At 49.0% G+C, this 18,506-nt stretch overlaps 1 protein-coding gene and 1 pseudogene across 5 annotated transcripts in view; one reads left to right on the forward strand and one right to left on the reverse strand.

The window, feature by feature from the left end:
* LOC126164718 (tight junction protein ZO-1) overlaps positions 1–18,506 on the forward strand; it is a 736,986-nt gene that overhangs the window by 338,477 nt on the left and 380,003 nt on the right. The gene's annotated exons all lie outside the window — the stretch shown is intronic.
* LOC126099471 (5S ribosomal RNA) lies at positions 7,500–7,617 on the reverse strand (annotated as a pseudogene).

Here is an 18,506-nt window from a genome sequence, read left to right on the forward strand (position 1 = left end):
TGTGCAAAGAAATATTGGAGGACAAATTAGAAAAACCGAAAACTTATTATGATTATAATGAAGAGACTAAGCACTAGAAATTTCAAAAAATTACATTCAAACGAATAAAATTCATGAAGTATGACACTTCGATATTGTTTTTAATTGAAGAAAATATGAGGCACCGCACAAGGTTTGAACTAAGAACCTTTCGCTTAGCAGCCAAACATCTTAACCACTACGCTAATGCAACTTGTCGTCTAACATAAGTCCTGGAGGACTCTAAACGATATAAAAGTTCACGCAAAATACCGGCAAACACTGTTGGTATGACTATGAATTACTCACGTTTCGTCGATGTACAATAGGAAATAAACAATTACTGCTGTTCTTTATTGCGAAAAATCGGTTCGTGAAAAAGATACAAACACCTTTCCTTGCTATCGCCTGAATTAGGAGGCTTATTGCCATAGCCGGTCCCAAGCCCGGTTGAGAAAGGAGGAGGGGGAGGAGTAACACCTCGTTAAAAAAACCTTGGTTCACCTGACCCGGGTGATAGTACCCCGTGAGGGCCCCTTTCCAGGGATACGGTGAAGACCTCAACGGCAGCGAAGGCGGAGAAGATGGGCTTCGGTACGGCGGAGCTGGCGGAAGAGGCACCTTTTCTCTTTGGGTACAAAAAGAGTACTAGCAGCGACTGAACCCCAGAGGGGCGGCTACAGGCAGCGTCTGACTCATGGTGAGTGGCTGACTTTAGGCTGGACATCCTACTGCCTATGTGGAAAGTAACGGGAAACTACCACATTACATTCCCAAGCAGTACATGGTATGTCTCTCCATGTGAAAGATTCCGGAGTTAAAGCTTCCCCTCATTCGGATCTCTGGGAGGGGAACACAGTGGGAGTAGACATATTTGAAAGTTGACCAGACAGCCTGGAGAACTGCCTTGTAAAAACCTGCCTTTAGGCAGAACACTGATGATGATGATTGATTGTTTGGTTTAATTAATTAATGGTATATGAAGCAATTGGTATAAAGAAAGTCTGCTATCAAAACATTGCTTTTGTTCAATTACTTTATTTATGACTGAACGTTTCTAAAACTGAAGGCACTCGTCCGTGCTCTGCACAGCCGTCGAGTTCTGCCAACGTCGTTCTCTGTTCATTGGCTGACTGTGTTTTGTGACGTCAGATGCGCAGAACGAACCTAGACTCGGCCGCCGTCGTAAATGACGTGCACCATAATTGTAATGGAGAGTATTTTGAAGGGGATAAGGTTAATTCGTAAATAATTTGAAAATATATAGCTCTAAAAACATTACGGTTTGTATGGGCAGCGTCTCGTATTCGCACTGCGATGAGACTCAAGCTGTGCAATGTATTGGCGACATACGAAAATTTGAGCTCTACCAGGGGTTTGACCCAGATTTTACGCCTTCCGCTAGGGGTGCCTTAGTAGCTTTGGCTGTACGAGCGCGCGTCCAGGACCGATTCAGACCTCCGTACGGCGCCGTGTGTGCACGTTCTGCACTCCCACAGTCGCTGCGATTGCCGCACAAGAAGAGACTCACTTGTTACTGTCGTAGCCTTTGCCTAGTCATGTAAATACTGTGTGGAGTGCCTCTGTTTAACGCTCTACTAGGTACTATCCTTCAGACATACGTGACGTTCGTATGTCGCCAATAAATTGTATAGCGCGACTCTCGCCGTGCTCTCAATTTCGAATACGAGGGGCGTTCAATAAATGATGCAGTACCTGTTTCTTCTGAAAGGAGGTTGGTTTTATTGAGGATGCCAAATGGTTGAAATTGCTCTGATCACTATGGAACTTATAACATCTGAGGTCATCAGCCCCTAGAATTTAGAGCTACCTAAACCTAACTAACCTAAGGACATCACACACATCCATGCCCGAGGCAGGATTGGAACCTGCGACCGTAGCGGTCTGCGGTTCCAGACTGTGGCGCCTAGAACCGCAGGATGCCAATACACCGTATTATTGCCCATATTTTTCAGTTTAGGGTCCTTTCAGTGTGACGGCATTACGGCAACGTACTGGAAGCGGCTGTGTGCGGTCGCTGGTAGAGGCCGAAGCCAGCGTGCTGCTGCGCCAGTGTCCTCCCCATCGACCACGTGCAGTGCGTCATTCACGGAAACCGGGAGGTTCGATATCGGGCTGTAGTGTGGATGGGGAAGAACAGCCCAGTGAAGTTTTATGAACTGCTCTCGAGTGTGCAGACTCGGGTTAGGCCTCGCGTTGTCGTGGGGAAGGATAGGTTCGTTTGCGCTTTTGTGGCGACGAAGACGCTGGCGTAGTTACTTCGATGCCCTGAGGACAGCGGACTACACATTTGCACCGCGAGGGAGGACATCGAACAGAGTAACCCCTTCAGAGTCCCAGAAGAGCGTCCACATAACTTTATCGGCAGGAGGTGCGGCTTTGAGCTTCTTCTTCGGAAGAAAAATGGTATTGCGCCACTCGATAGATTGCCGTTTTGTCTCGAGTTCAAAGTGATGAACCCATGTTGCGTAGTCTCGCAACGCACAAATAATTCCGCTCAGACGGTGCTTCGTAGCTGTTTATAGTCTTCTGTTGGGCGGCGAGGAAAGAGCGGGCGCACAGCTGTGGGCGAGTGTGTCACCACCGCCAGCAGGGACGTCCGTCTGAACAGCGACTTGTCTGATTGTCGTCTGTCGATCACGTCGAATGAGGGTGTCCGCACGTTTGGGCATAGCAGGAGTGGTAGCTGTGCGCGACCGGCCAGCACGCGGGAGGTGGGGGACAGGTCTGTGTGGCGTTGTCGCCACGATCACAGTCGCCTCACCCAACGACTCGCCGTGCTTTTGTTCACTCCCGGGTCTCTGTAGACAGTCCGCAAGCGTCTGCGAGTACCTGCACCGCTCTGGTTTTCCCTCAGAAAGAACTGAGTGAGAGCTCTGTGCTTGGAACGCATTTCCGTTGCAGACGCCATTTCGAAGCGTACGTGCAGCGCCGCCAGCTGCTGGAACTTCCTGAGACTGTAGGGGCCAAAGCACGGTGGCCCGCAGTAAATGACGCACTTTTCCTACGGAAACTGGCCGGGGGGAAAAAAAAAATGTTGCGTTACTTATTGCTAGCGCCTCTACATTTTTTTTAGTACGAATTACGTTTTTCAGAGTAATTTTGAAATAAACAGTGCGTTGCGATACACGTACGAGTTTTCATTCGCTGAATGAAATTTGATTTAGAAAGGATACGAAAAACACATGTAGCTTATAATTTTAACCGTTATGCTCTAGAATTTCTAATTAATGCCACCAAACGCGACTTCATTCGTGCAGAAATGAAAATCTAAAGTCAGCTTATAAGTTATTTGCAAATAATAAAACGGTCCAACTGCGCGGATTTTAGACTCGGCCGTCTCTGTGACACCTTCTACGCTAGCGTGCCGAAGATGTATGAGTGGGGGAGGCAGGACTCAGCTGCTGCGGGCACGACCGAGTTACGGCGAGGCCAGTGCGGTTGCCGAGGTTTCGTGCGACGCCGTGGTACGAGTCGCGGACCAGCGCCACCTGCAGGGACACGAGTGCCGCCCGCCACGCCGAGTGGGCACACGTGTCGAGCGGCAGCGGTGGGCGCAGCGAGCAGCCGCGGCCGCATTCCAGCAGGACAGCGCCTCGCTTCCGTCCCGCCGCAACGCTGCTGGTCCTCTGTCACTCGCGTGCGTACCGCGCTGCCACCAGGAGCAGCAGCAGCAGCAGCAGCACAGGCCGCACCAGTACCTGTGTGTACGGACGTCCCGTTAGGTTACTTCTTATCTCTCGGAATCCGGGAGAGAAATCCTTCGGTCTAGCGGCTTTGCGCATGTCCTGAGTACTTCCGTTTCCTTTTAGTAGTAGTCGTAGTAACATTTCCCACTGCTGATCCATTTGTCTCTCCTAGCTGCATGCATCACCCTACTGCCCTCTCAGCAGAGGTCGGTTTTTCAAGCCTTTTTGCCATCAAAATCCGCGTCCCATTTCTAAACTGTCAGGTCAGATTAATGTGATCACTTGTGTGGGTGCGGAAGCAGAGATGCATGGCTGTGTTGATCCGTTGTGCCTAACAGCATCACCCACGGAATCACCTCTGGCCTGGAAGCTTCCACTGTCGTTGCTCTTAGGGATTCGATTCCTTCTCGTGTTATCTAGAGTAACACATTGCTGCTGCTCATTTATACTCCAACACCGGGAAGCACAACAAATAACGACATTTTACTTATAGTGCATGTACAGTGTAGTCGGAAGGATACGTGATCAAATTTGCACGCGATTGGGACTATACAGGATGTGGAATCTAATACACAGGGCCGTCATCTTGCGCAGCTGCACTGACTGTAACCCGGCTACTCGTCGAATCAGACTGGATTTTAATGACAGGTACAGGTACGTCATTCCGAGCTACTTGGTGCAGTTAATTGACCGTAGTGGCTGGCGAGTCTCGGTATGCCATTGTCTCGGCAACGCGTGACCAGATACCAGAGGTCTGTACCGAAGTAGGTTGCGACAGCACGGGCAAAATACAGTCTTGCATTATCCTGTCGAAAACTTAGGTCAGGTAGAGCTCGAAGCGAGCAAAGTCGACGTTCTTGCTGCTCGGAGTCTTCGCACGCGACCTACGTGCGTCGCGGTGCCGCACTCAGAAGTGCGTTCCGTCTGGGAGGGCGGCTCGGTGCCGCTGCGGTGTGCAGCGCCGTCTCCGGTGGCTCCTCTCTCCCTGCCGCTACGTTCGAAGAACCCGCGGAAACGGTCGCCACAAGTCGCCAGGCCGTCAGCGTGCAGACGGGCCAGTTTGCTGACCCGCGACACCGCGGGTCGCTGTACGGTCCTGCCCTCCTCAACCCACGAATTTCACAACTGCCTCACAGTCGCGGGATTGTGACGATCCCGAACCGAAATACAGCGGACGATAGGTACACTGCAGCGCCTCTAGTCCGCGTTCCGGCCGCCAGTACGTGCTGGCAGACACTTCCGCTTCTCACTCGGGGCGCAACGCACCAACAACCGGCATTCAGATGTTATTCCTGAATGAAAAACATACAGCGTGCACTCGAGTAATTTATAGAATGTACACTACTGGCCACTAAAATTGCTACACCAAGAAGAAATGCAGATGATAAACGGCTATTCATTGGACAAATATATTATACTACAACTGACATGTGATTGCATTTTCACGCACTTTGGATGCATAGATCCTGAGAAATCAGTACCCAGAACAACCACCTCTGGCCGTAATAACGGCCTTGATACGCCTGGGCATTGACTCAAACAGAGCTTGGATGGCGTATACAGGTACACCTGCCCATGCAGCTTCAACACGATACCACAGCTCATCAAGAGTAGTGACTGGCGTATTGTGACGAGCCAGTTGCTCGGGCACCATTGATCAGACGTTTTCAATTGCTGAGAGATCTGGAGAATGTGCTGGCCAGGGCAGCTGTCGAACATTTTCTGTATCCAGAATGACCCGTACAGGACTTGCAACATGCGATCGTGCATTATTCTCCTGAAATGTAGGGTTTCGCAGGGATCGGATGAAGGGTAGAGCCACGGGTCGTAACACATCTGAAATGCAGCGTCCACTGTTCAAAGTGCCGTCAATGCGAACAAGAGGTGACCGAGACGTGTAACCAATGACACCCCATACCATCACGCCGGGTGATACGCCAGTATGGCGATGACGAATACACGCTTCCAGTGTGCGTTCACCGCGATGTCGCCAAACACGGATGCGACCATCATGATGCTGTAAACAGAACTTGGATTTATACGAAAAAATGACGTTTTGCCATTCGTGCACCCAGGTTTGTCGTTGAGTACACCATCGCAGGCGCTCCTGTCTGTGATGCAGAGTTAAGGGTCTCCGAACTGATAGTTCATGCTGCTGCAGACGTCGTGGAACTGTTCGTGCAAATGGTTGTTGTCTTGAAAACGTCCCCATCTGTTGACTCAGGGATCGAGACGTGGCTGCACGATCCGTTACAGCCTTGCGGATAAGATATGTCATCTCGACTGCTAGTGATACGAGGCCGTTGGGATCCAGCACGGCATTCCGTATTACCCTCCTGAACCCACCGATTCAATATTCTGCTAACAGTCATTGCATCTCGACCAACGCGAGCAGCAATGTCGTGATACGATAAACCGCAATCGTGATAGGCTACAATCCGACCTTTGTCAAAGTCGGAAACGTGATGGTACGCATTTCTCCTCCTTACACGAGGCATCACAACAACGTTTCAGCAGGCATCGCCGGTCAACTGATGTTTGTGTATGAGAAATCGGTTGGAAACTTTCCTCATGTCAGCACATTGCATGTGTCGCCACAGGCGCCAACCGTGTGTGAATGCTCTGAAAGGATAATCATTTGCATATCACAGGATCCTCTTATTGTCGGTTAAATTTCGCGTCTGTAGCACGTCATCTTCGTGGTGTAGCAATTTTAATGGCCAGTAGTGTAGATTATGTTGCTCCTACCAACGTTGTGCTGCTGCCCTGGAATCCTAATCATCTTCTGTTATCCGTGCATGTGGTTATACTTCATGACATTTTGACTTTTATTGGATACCAACAGCGTGATGTTGCAGTTTTAAATGACAGCTCTGTAGCTTACACGCCGATCCTCTCCATGCCATACTTGCTCAAGTCTAACTTCTCTATATCTAGAGAAGCATTTGTATTACGGTGTACAGTGGTTAGCCCGCAGCTCGTAGTCGTGCGGTAGCGTTCTCGCTTCCCACGCCCGGGTTCCCGGGTTCGATTCCCGGCGGGGTCAGGGAATTTCTCTGCCTCGTGATGACTGGGTGTTGTGTGCTGTCCCTAGGTTAGTTAGGTTTAAGTAGTTCTAAGTTCATTTTCTGGCAGACATAAACATTCTGCACTAACACCACCTATAAAACTGGACACAAGCAAACCACCTATAATTACAGACCTATTTGACCCTTTTCAGTGTTTTGAAAAGTTTTTGAGAAAGTGACCTCCAAGTGTATAATGACTCACTTAAGTGAGCAAAATTTGGTGTTCGCCTGTGTTTTTCTCCTTCTTAAAGATTTCCCCCGAGGGAAAGCGATACAAGACCTTGCAAGCCAAGTCATTACAGAGCTAATAAAGCATTAATTGCGTCCTTCTAAGATGGGAGGGGGGGGGGGGGGGCTTACCTTCATATCGAACTTTGACAGGCGATAAACGAAAGTCAGAGTGCGGGAACGTAGTACTGAGTGGATCAGTACTGCTCCCAAGATTATTCTCAATGTACATAAAAGTGATCTGGCGATGAATAAACTAAACTAAACTCCGTCCGAACAGGCCTTGGGAGGCCCAACGGTTTCGACCAGCCGCCGTGTCGTCCTCAGCCCTTAGGCGTCACTGGATGCGGATATGGAGGGGCATGTGGTCAGCACACCGCTCTCCCGGCCGTATGTCAGTTTACGAGACCGGAGCCGCTACTTCTCAATCAAGTAGCTCCTCAGTTTGCCTCACAAGGGCTGAGTGCACCCCGCTTGCCAACAGCGCTCGGTAGACCGGATGGTCACCCATCCAAGTGCTGGCCCAGCCCGATAGCACTTAACTTCGGTGATCTGACGGGAACCGGTGTTACAACTGCGGCCAGGCCGTTGGCGTCGATGACTGAAGGGAGATTAAAAAACTTTAGTGTTCGCTGCTGACCCAAGCATACCAATGGAGGGCCCATACTCAACCCTAAGAGACAAAACTCGGATGATACGGGCGTTTCGCAGGAAACAGTTTAACGTCACGAATTATATATAATATTATGCAATATCAAACAAGCAAAGATGATCTTCTGGCACTAGCAGTGGACCTTAATGGTCAAACAGTATGTGAAACATGCTGTGTACACGTCCTCGGTGTCCAGTTGTGAAACAAGATAAAATGGAGACACGATATGGATACATTAACCAGGAAGCTCAGTTCACCATGGTGTGCCTTAAGAATGGTCTCTCATTGCTTATTGTTGTGAGCTAAAGACAAGAGCGTTGGCTAATTTTCCATGTTTTCAATCCTTGTTAACTGATGAAATTGTCTTCTTGCGCAGTACTCCTAAAGCAAATATTGAATTTCTGTAACAGAAATGGGAAATAAAAATATTGTGTAAAGTAGATGCTGTACATTTTGCCGAAGCCTCTGTTAAAATATTGGAATTCTTATACTCACTTTCCAACACGCTTACGCCATGATCACAGTAGAAAGCTGAACATATACACAGCTTCAGTGTAGTGGAAGAACGTCGTCGTGGAACCGGCGCAAGTTTTGTAATGAATATCTATTTCCAGATAACTAGTTTCCGCCAAGCGGTACTCCTCGAGTTTGGTGATCCCGTAACGTCCTTCTTTTTAACAAATGATTTTCAGCCAAACTGTGACCTACGTGGTCGCAATGCTGGGTAGAAAAGTAATTTTCGTGTAGTTTTTACGCCTGTGTGTGCTCTGGTGCCAAGGTGTTGAACAAGCTTCCTTCCAACGTAAAACAGGAAATTTTGAATTCTAAGCAGTTCAGAAACGTACTGTATGAGCCACTCTTTCCGCAAATTATCTTAATACCTGTGATGAAGGATAAAAAGTGTTGTTTTAACAGCAGAGCTCAGCACTGCCAGCTGTGGGTAACAATTTTCTGGTGACAAGTAAATATAGTGCTAGTAATGAGAAACGAACTGGAAGTATTTAATATAACTGTAGAGCAGGGTTCTTTCAGATTTTTTGGTTAAGTTTAGGCTCGATTGCTAACTCTATTCCCGTATTTTTCACAAATGCTGATGTACAAGTCTTCTGTACGTGTCATATCGTTAGTTGTTCAAAACACACTAGTGCTTCAGATGCAGGTGTGTCCCTTTCCTCTTTTGCACCTGCTATAAACAGATTTTAGAAATTCTAGGAGGTCAGAATAGGAATACGCGAATGATTCCTTCAGACTGCAGTGGAGTGTGCGCCGAAACTTGCTGCCAACCGCGTGTCCGGCTTGGAGTGAGACGCGGAAAGCTGACTTTGGCGGGCGGTGCCGAAGCACTCGAGTCATTCAGCAGTCTGGAAAGTAGAAGATACGGAATACTGGCGAAACTGACGCAGGGCCGGTAAGAGCGATGGCTGCAAGAGGCGACCTCCCAGTTTTAATGTGGCGGGAAGCTGCAGATGGCTGCGTGCCGCCTCTGCCGTGAAGAGACTCCAGGTAGAGGCGGGTTTCAGCCGTTTCCCCTGTCTTAGGTGGCCGCCGCTTTGTCTACTGTATTTCGCATCTTACGTAAGGTGTAAGAAAAAGGTATGGTCAAACTTTCAGAAAGCATCCCTCATATTTTACTTCCATGTCAGAGTTCAGATTCTACAATCATGCATAATCACATTAGTAATAGGAAACACAGCTCTTTTGAATCACACTTAGGAAACGGAATGCAAAAAGCTGTTGTTGATGGAGAATAAAAAAATGTAGTGACAAGGGAGCAATTACGAAAGGAGTCCCGTAAGGTTCAATTTTGAGGCCACTCCTATTCCTTATGACGGGCTGTCTGTCAAGAATCCTGACTAAATTGTCCAATCAAGTCACTAATGAAGATTTTGTGTCAACGTTCGGGTCGGCTTTAATGGTGACTCTGTTAGGGCCTCATGTTCTACCACCCAGGCTCAACGGGACACCTTAACGAGCTTTCTTAGGGATCACTCCACCTGTTCAGCTAGCTAGAACACGCGTCTTTGCGAGTGCGGCAAAACATGTACATCCTGCACAATACAACTGCTCCTTTACTGTCGGTAGGCTTCTGAACGAAGATTCCGTGACCGACGGACACGTAGACGTGGACCAGTTAGTTGGCCTCCGAAATGTCCACATCTATGTCCACTAGACTTTTATTTGTGCGGGCAGTTGAAAAGTTGAATAGTGGCGGGGGGAATAAAATGTAATGTGTAATGGAAACTGATTAATAATTGCTGATTAAATAATTAGAAAAAGAGATTTTGGAAGAATAATTGGAAAAAAGTAGAAGGTACACATATCGTGAGTGAACTTACACAAACCATCAATATTCAATACATATATTCAGCATTTAAATGTACGTACTTCTTTTTCTTGTTACCGCCATTGCACGTAGAGCTTGGTATGACAATACTGGTTCCGGATAGCCCCTCTTCGGCTCACGCAAATTATTTATTCTTGTGTGCTTCGATCCTCGTGATGCAGGATTCTTGCCGCGTCGCGGAATGATGAACAGACGGGTGTGGTCGTCGTGAATGTACGAATAAACTTTGCTATCTCGATAACTTTCTGTAACACCTTTTAGTGTAGAATTTGAATACACATTTTTTTAACAATATTAACTCGGCGGAACTCGTCATACGTCCACCCGCTACCACTTATAGTGACAAACAGATGAATATAAAGAAACTGAAACATTGAAGAGCATATATCTCTACTTGTTTTGTTTCTGACCCAATAGTATCGCTGGTACAAAATAACTTATTATTTATTGATTGGCGACTCCATGGCGTGTTGTGTGCACCACGACCAAGTAGTGGATAAAATTGGAAGGAAAATCAGCATTGGCCGTGTTTTGTTGTTTTATTGTCAGCAAAATCGATTGTCGGTCACTTAGTGCTGTAATATACAACTGAAATTGGTAGTTTATGTGATCGCTCTAAGCTTGTTGTTATAGCTTGATACCAGTGCCTACCAATTTCAGTTGTATACAGCACTAAGTGACCGACAATCGATTTTGCTGACAATAAAACAACAAAACACGGCCAATGCTGATTTTCCTTCCAATTTTACTTATTATTTACAAAGAAAAGAACGAGGGAGAAAAGAAAATAATTTAAACAATGTTTGTTGAAGCTTGTTGTGTAAAGTGTTTGATATTGTGCTGATATACCCTTTTCCTGTGTGTTTGGCACGATTAACGTGTAGCATTCTGTGGACGGAGTGGGGCACGCAGGGCGTTGTGTCACCGGTATTGAACACACTGCTGTTTCATTCAAAAAGATTTCGGGCTTGCAGCGGGTCGTCGTTAGCTTTTCCATCCACGATATTTCGACTGGACAACTGGCAGCCATCCTCAGGTGAGCCATGGAAGACTGACGAAGACGCCCTCCGTACCGTAATATATAGCGTGCAGACAATCTTATCAACCGTGACAATGGCTACCAGCTAGATAATGCTTGGAACCCCGTCATCTCTGAGATCTGCTCCAGACGAAAAGACGTCAGGGTACTCCGATGGCCGCGGCAGTTGGCAACGCCGGAGGCAGCTGAGTTCTGCAGCTCCACCAGCGAGGGCGCTGCCGGCGGGCGGTGTGGTTCGTCTGTCCATATGATCTTGACGCATGCGCGGAATACTCGCTGCACGCTATATATTGCGGAACGGAGGGCGTCTTCGTCTCTCCATGACGATCGCCCCCTTCCTGACAACCTCAGTAAGGCCAACCACTTCGCTTCCCACCTTTCCGAGGTCTTCTCCATCCCCGATGATCCCCACTTTGATTATTCTCTTTTCCCCACCGTCATGGAACGTGCCGATACCTCGGTCGCTCCACTTGCTCCTAGTCTCCAGTACTTGGGGCAGTTGCCCCCCTCCAACATAAACACTCCCATCACGGCACACGACATTAAACTTATCCTCCGGTCCAAACGCAACACAGCCCCTGGTCACGACTGTGTCACCTACCGTCACCTTCGAGAAAGCCCCTATTCCTTCCTGACTGTCCTCGCCCATCTCTATAATGTCGTCCTCTCCACTGGCTTCTACCCTGACCTGTGGAAGACCTCCCGCATCCTCTTATTCCTCAAACCCAACAAACCCCCTTCTGCCGCCTCTTCCTATCGTCCCATCTGCCTCACCTCCGTCTTCAGTAAGGTCCTTGAATCCATCCTCTCCCGCCGTATCCATCAGCACCTTTCTCAACACCACCTCCTCCCCCTTACCCAGTGTGGCTTCCGACCCTCCTTCTCTGCTGACGACCAACTCCTCAACCTTGTTCACCTTCTGTCCCTCCAGCTCAACTCCCGCCGCTCCGCCATTTTTGTTTCCCTTGACCTCCAAAATGCCTATGACCGTGTATGGCATCCCGGTCTCCTCTTTAAACTCCAAACCTACGCCCTGCCTATCAATTTTGTCCGTCTGGTCGCTTCCTTCCTCTCGCACCGTCCTTCCTATGTCACCCTCCACAACACCAATTCCCATATCTTTTATCCCACGGCTGGCGTCCCCCAGGGTTCAGTCCTCTCCCCTCTCCTTTATCTCTTGTATACAGCTGATATGCCCAAGCCACCCCCACCAGTCCACCTTCTCCAGTATGCTGATGACACCGCCTTCCTTGCTCTCTATCCTACCCTTCAACGGTCTCAACGTACCCTCCAAACCCACCTTAACCAGTTCACCACTTGGTGTAACCAGTGGTTCCTCCGTCTCAACCCCTCCAAAACCAAGGCAATCATCATAGGCCGCACCACTCGCTCCTTTCGCCTCCATGATTTCTACCTCACCCTTTATGGTCGTCCTATCCAACTCACCCCCACCCTGAAATACCTTGGCCTCACCCTTGACCGACACCTCACCTGGACCCCTCATCTCCTGACCATCCAGCAGAAAGCCCATTCCCGCCTCCGCCTTCTGAAACTCCTGCCTGGCCGGACCTGGGGATTGCATCCTTCTACCATCCTCCACACTTACAAATCCCTCATCCGTCCTATCCTCTGTTATGCCAGCGTTGCCTGGATTTCCGCCCCCACCCGCTTTTACACGGCCCTCCAAATCCTTGAACGCCATGTGCTCCGCCTTGCCTTCCGTATCCGCCTTCCTTTCCCCACACGGCTCCTGTATGAACTGATCCCCTTCTCCCACCACCTCCTGTTCCTCCAACATCTCCGCATCCTTTACATTGTCGGCAGGCTTCATCTCCCCCACCCTCTGGTTTCCTCCTTCCTCTCCACCCACCGCCCGTTGCCGCGCCTCTATCGCTGTATCCCTCCCTCTCTCCACCTCCACACCCTCCATCTCCTTCATCAGGGCAATTTCCAACGCCTCCCCCTCCCGGATGACGAACTTCGCCGTGACATCTACCCTTCCTTCCAACTATAACCTGGCCTTGTTCCCCCCCCCCCCCAGGGCCCCCTTTCCTCTTTCCTCCTTCTCCCAGAGCGGATTTCCCTCCGTCCCCCCTCCCCTGAGACCCTGCACCCCATACTTGCCTCTCTCCTTCCCACCCTACCTGGCCCTCTCCCGTGCGCCCCCTGCTCACCTCCCCCATCTCTTCCACTCCCTCCCTTCTTCAGGTCTCCCTCATCTCCTAGCGCCTGGCAGATCCTCTGTATTGCTCATCATCAGTGTGCCACATCAGTGTTGTGTTTAGTGCTGTTACTCGTGTGCGTCAAGAGGTGTGATTTTAATTGTGTCCTGCCTTGAGGTTCGCCGTCAGTGTTACGTTATGTGCTATGCCATCCGTCGCTACTTTTATGCTCCAGTCATACTGTGCCTTGTGTTCTTTTAACCGTCGCAGTGTGTGGCTTTTTATATGTGCTACTTTTAAACAGTTTTTTGTTATCTCCATTTTACGGTCACCCCGTTTTTTTTTTTTTGTCTTCCATGTTGTTCCCCCTTTTTTATATATATGTTCACCTTATTCTCTCCTTTGCTGTTTTTCAATGTCTTCTATTGTTTTGTTCTGTCTTTCGGCTGAAGAGCAGCGCCTATGCTGCTGCCAGGCCGCCCCGATGGGGAATTGAAACACAATAAAGGGGAAAAAAAAGCGTCTTCGTCAGTCTTCGATGGCTCACCTGAGGATGGCTGGCAGTTGTCCAGTCGAAATATCGTGGATGGAAGCTAACGACGACCGGCTGCAAGCCCGAAATCTTTTCGAATATTTAGTTCGCCGGGAAAATTTTAAATCTCACACTGCTGCTTCATTGTCAAACGGCGCTCTCGCACTACAACAACCACATGAATGTTACTCAATCATTTCCTTAAAGTTGTAGGCGAAAGACAGCACAGCAACGACAGAAAAACGAAAACTGTGTTTTCTTCATTTTCAACATGTTATACTATTCCCAATGGCCCGCATCTCGTGGTCGTGCGGTAGCGTTCTAGTTTCCCACGCCCGGGTTCCCGGGTTCGATTCCCGGCGGGGTCAGGATTTTCTCTACCTCGTGATGGCTGGGTGTTGTGTGCTGTCCTTAGGTTAGTTAGGTTTAAGTAGTTCTAAGTTCTAGGGGACTTATGACCACAGCAGTTGAGTCCCATAGTGCTCAGAGCCAGCCACTATTCCCAATGTGCATTCCAGCAGCTGGTGGCCCCCTTATTTTCATTCCTTTTTAATCGCAAAATGCAGTATTGAAATATACGTAGTTTGTAAGCAGTAACTGCCGTTAACTTAGTTTTTCAGGATCTGAAACATTTTCTGTTTGCGATACGTGTAGCATTACCCACGAATAAGCTGTGTTACCGCAGCAAGCGACAGAGTGCTCCTAAACTCGTGACTTATCTCGCCACACGAGCGAACTGTTCAGACAGCACTGCTGAGGCGGCCGCCCCGCGCCACTCCCGACTTGGCAGTGTGGGTGGCGCGTAGCCGTCAGCGCTCTTCCGTCGTCGGACGCAGCACGGAGGCAGGGCCGCAGCTGGGAAGAGGCTGCAGTCCCGGGGAACCGGCAGTGCGTAGGGCGGTTCGAGTGGCCACGCCGTGCCACTGTCCACACAAGTATCCCTTACGTCGTTGTCAAACTGTGGCCCGCGTTTCCAAATCGTATTTTATTATACCACTCTAGCAACGGCCGAATAGAATAACGCCGACTAACGTTATGAACTTGGTTCAAATGGCTCTCTGAACTATGGGACTTAACTCCTAAGGTCATCAGTCCCATAGAACTTAGAACTACTTAAACCTAACTAACCTAAGGACACCACACATATCCATGCCCGAGGCAGGATTCGAACCTGCGACCGTAGCGGTCTCGCGGGTTATGAGCCTGTTTGTACTTTTCCTGCTCAGCGACATGCAAAAGTACTTACAGAGACAGTAATATTTTACGACGTGCTTAATTTTAAGTGACGTCGATGAAATTGTCCGCGAGCTACATAAAGCTCGGCGGGGATGGGGTGGGGGGGAGGCGGTCAACTTACCGCGACCTCGCTGCAGCTAGTATACTGAGAGCCACTAACGTCCTAGTTTATGTAGGTTCTCAACTGATAAGATGGTCGGTAGGTGTGCGGCCCGAGGTGCATTGCCACAGCGTCTGTATTCGTTCTTCAGTTACCAAATCTGACAACTGCCTTACAAAGTGGATCAGTGTGTCCGGATACGCCGCCATCCAGGCAAACAGCACCGCGAAACGTCGGCCTCTGGAGACAGTATTATACCGCGCACGAAATGTATTCGCAGTTACGAATATGCAGAATCGTCGGAAGTATAATGAAACGAGGACCGGGATTCGAACCCCGCATTCCCGCTTATCGCGACTGGTCGCCTTACCATCTGCCTACCTGAGAACGTCTCACGGCCAGAGCCAAACTTCCACGTGTCGTCAGCCGCGCACACGTGTCCGGAGCAACGTTGCGTCGTAGTTCGGAATAGCGTGGGCACCGAGACATCGTATTATACTGTGTCGGACATTGCCCTGGGCTCCGGTGGACCTACGGTAGCAGTCAAGGGCGCCATTACTTGGCACGGCCCGCATCGCTTCGCGCTCCATGTCGGCCCCGACGGACCACTCTCTGTGTCAGGAGGCCAGAATCCTGCTACAGTGGTTTGAGGGGCACTGGACTCGAGTTACGTTGATGCGTTGGCCAGTTAATTCGACTCATCACAACACGGTGGAACATATCTGGGTTGCTATAGGGCGCCTCGCGTAGACACCTACTACTACGATACTTCCGCAAACCTACCGAGGTTTTTCGGAATCCGTGCCGTCCGTAACCGTTGCTGTGTTACATTCCAGAAGTGTGCAAATAAGCTACTAATCAGGTGGCCATAACGTTTTCATTCATTAGTCTATGTTCCGTGTGGCACAGCACGCCACGTTCCTCCACTGCCGCCGTTCACACGTTGGTGCTACTCCAACACACCACACGAGAAAACCTCTGCTAGCAGTTTTCAGAGACCTTAGGAGGAAACCTGGCTAACAAAAAAATGGTTCAAATGGTTCTGAGCACTATGGGACTTAACATCTGTGGTTCATCAGTCCCCTAGAACTTAGAACTACTTAAACCTAACTAACCTAAGGACACCACACACATCCATGCCCGAGGCAGGATTCGAACATGCGACCGTAGCAGTCGCGCGGTTCCGGACTGCGCGCCTAGAACCGCTAGACCACCGCGGCCGGCTCCTGGCTAACAATAAAAGTGTGTGTCGAACCTGAAAGCACGCTCCTGTAGCCTGACGGTCACGGTCGGAATGCTCGTGAGGAGCAGCGAGTTGACTTCGAGTGCCAATCTGTCACTGATCGAGGCCGTCACGTTGGCCTAGTACTTGTTCGCTTCCGACAAACATTTGACCTAGTACCGGACAAATGCTCATTAACAAAATTTCGGTAATACGGTGTGTCAAGCGAAATGTGTGAGTACACTGTGCGTTACTCGGTTGGGGCGATGCATCACTCTGTCTGATAGAGTGCCCTTGATGGATGTTGAGACGACTGCGAGTGTGTCCCAGGGCAATGTGTTGGGTCCGTTGCTGTTCGTCGTGTATATTAACGACATTCGAGGTAATATTAACAGTAACTTGAGGTGTTCCGGAGATGCCAATGCCATTTGTAACGAAGTACCATCTGAAAAAGCTGCAAAAAGTCGAGACAGATTCGACAGCTGTGCAGAAAGTGTCAACTTCCTTTAAATGTTCAAACTTTTTACTTCAAAAAACACCGAAACGCAGCTTTCTGTTGATGTGTCGCAGGACGATCACACCGGCTCAGCTGTGGGTAAAGCGGGCGGCAGACCTCGGCTCGCCGCTAGAATGCCGGAAAGATGCAGTCAGTGAGCGTAAGAGGCTGGTTACGCAACACTTGGGCCACCCATCTTAGAGTATCGTTGGAGTGTGTGGGACTCCTGCCAAATAGGGTTGACAAGGCGTTTCGAACCTATACGGACAAAGGCAGCGAGAACGGTTACTGATTTGTCTGACACGCGGGAGAGAAAGAGAGAGAGAGAGAGAGCTGCTGGGCAAGCTGAACCGTCCGACTATCGATGTAGACGCGGACGCCTGCTTACCAGTTTGCAGTTCGTAAGGCGAGTATTCGTGGGAGTCGGCTCCTTGTATTGCCGCGCGGAGTGGCTGCGCGGTTTGAAGTGCCATGTGAGGGATTGCGCGGCCCCTCCTGCCGGAGGTTCGAGTCCTCCCTCGGGAATGGGTGTGTGTGTGTTGCTCTTAGTATGAGTTAGTTTAACTAGTGTGTAAGTCTAGGGACTGATGACCTCAGCAGTATGGTCCCTTAGAAATTCACGCACATTTGAAAATTTTCAGGCTTTTATTATTAGTATCAACCTTTGTCTGCTGTCCTTCTTCTCATCAGAAACTGCAGTATACATCCAGGATTCACTTTAGTATACGAAACATTTCCCACGAACTACATACATACGTTCGTCAAGATGTACCACGAATGTAGGTATAGACAATTTACAATTTTTAGGAGCTTGTAAGATCCGATATATTTGTACGTGGATTCATACTCACAACGATTGCAAAGATATTTCCGATTCAGAAGATATCGCAAATGTTTCAGTACCAGAGTCAAACTCTCTTTGGGAACGCGGCATTTACACAAGTTTATCCATATTTTTGTGCAACGACTGAAGTTAAGAATTTACTTAAGTCACATTGTCGGCTACATAGGCTGGTGGGAACGGAGCACCTCTTCCTTCGACACACTGCTGTTATTTCCAGTGAAGGCAGCACCTCTCCACTACATAACGTTTACGTAGTGACCACAGCTGCTGCCACTTCCCGTACACACTGCCTGACAATAAAAGTGCAGGTCCCAGAGGGAGAAGCGGAAATGAAGTGAAACTTCACGGGTATGTGACATTATTTCAGTGATTTTAAAATCGAATCAGTTTTAGGCAGAATTGGCACTCAACTCATGTAACTCGTCCCAAACGTATTCTGTTGGGAGCGGATCTGGCGATCTTGCAGGCGACAGGAGTACCTGGACATCGGGCAGACAGTTCGTAGAGGGACGTCGCCTGTTGACGAGCGTTGTCCTCTTGAAAAAAAAATGGCACCGCGTGAGACGTAATACACGAGGACGCGTGTACCGCCAGTGCATCCCAGCTCCTGCGGACGTGGCATTGGTGTCGGGTGTTGAGTGGCGGGATGTGTTTTTTATTGGCGATCTTTTGTTTAAACTATATTCCATCGATTTGACCGATCAATAGGATGTAGTGAATTAAAAAAAAACTACCCCATACATGTGAAGAATATCCATTTAATTAATATGCATAAATTTTTTGTATCAATATGGTGGTAGCGGTTGAATGGTTAATGGGAGGGTGCGCGTAAGTGAGTGACCCGGAGCAGAACAG

This window comes from Schistocerca cancellata, chromosome 1, assembly GCF_023864275.1.
Source record: "Schistocerca cancellata isolate TAMUIC-IGC-003103 chromosome 1, iqSchCanc2.1, whole genome shotgun sequence".
Classification (NCBI taxonomy): domain Eukaryota; kingdom Metazoa; phylum Arthropoda; class Insecta; order Orthoptera; family Acrididae; genus Schistocerca; species Schistocerca cancellata.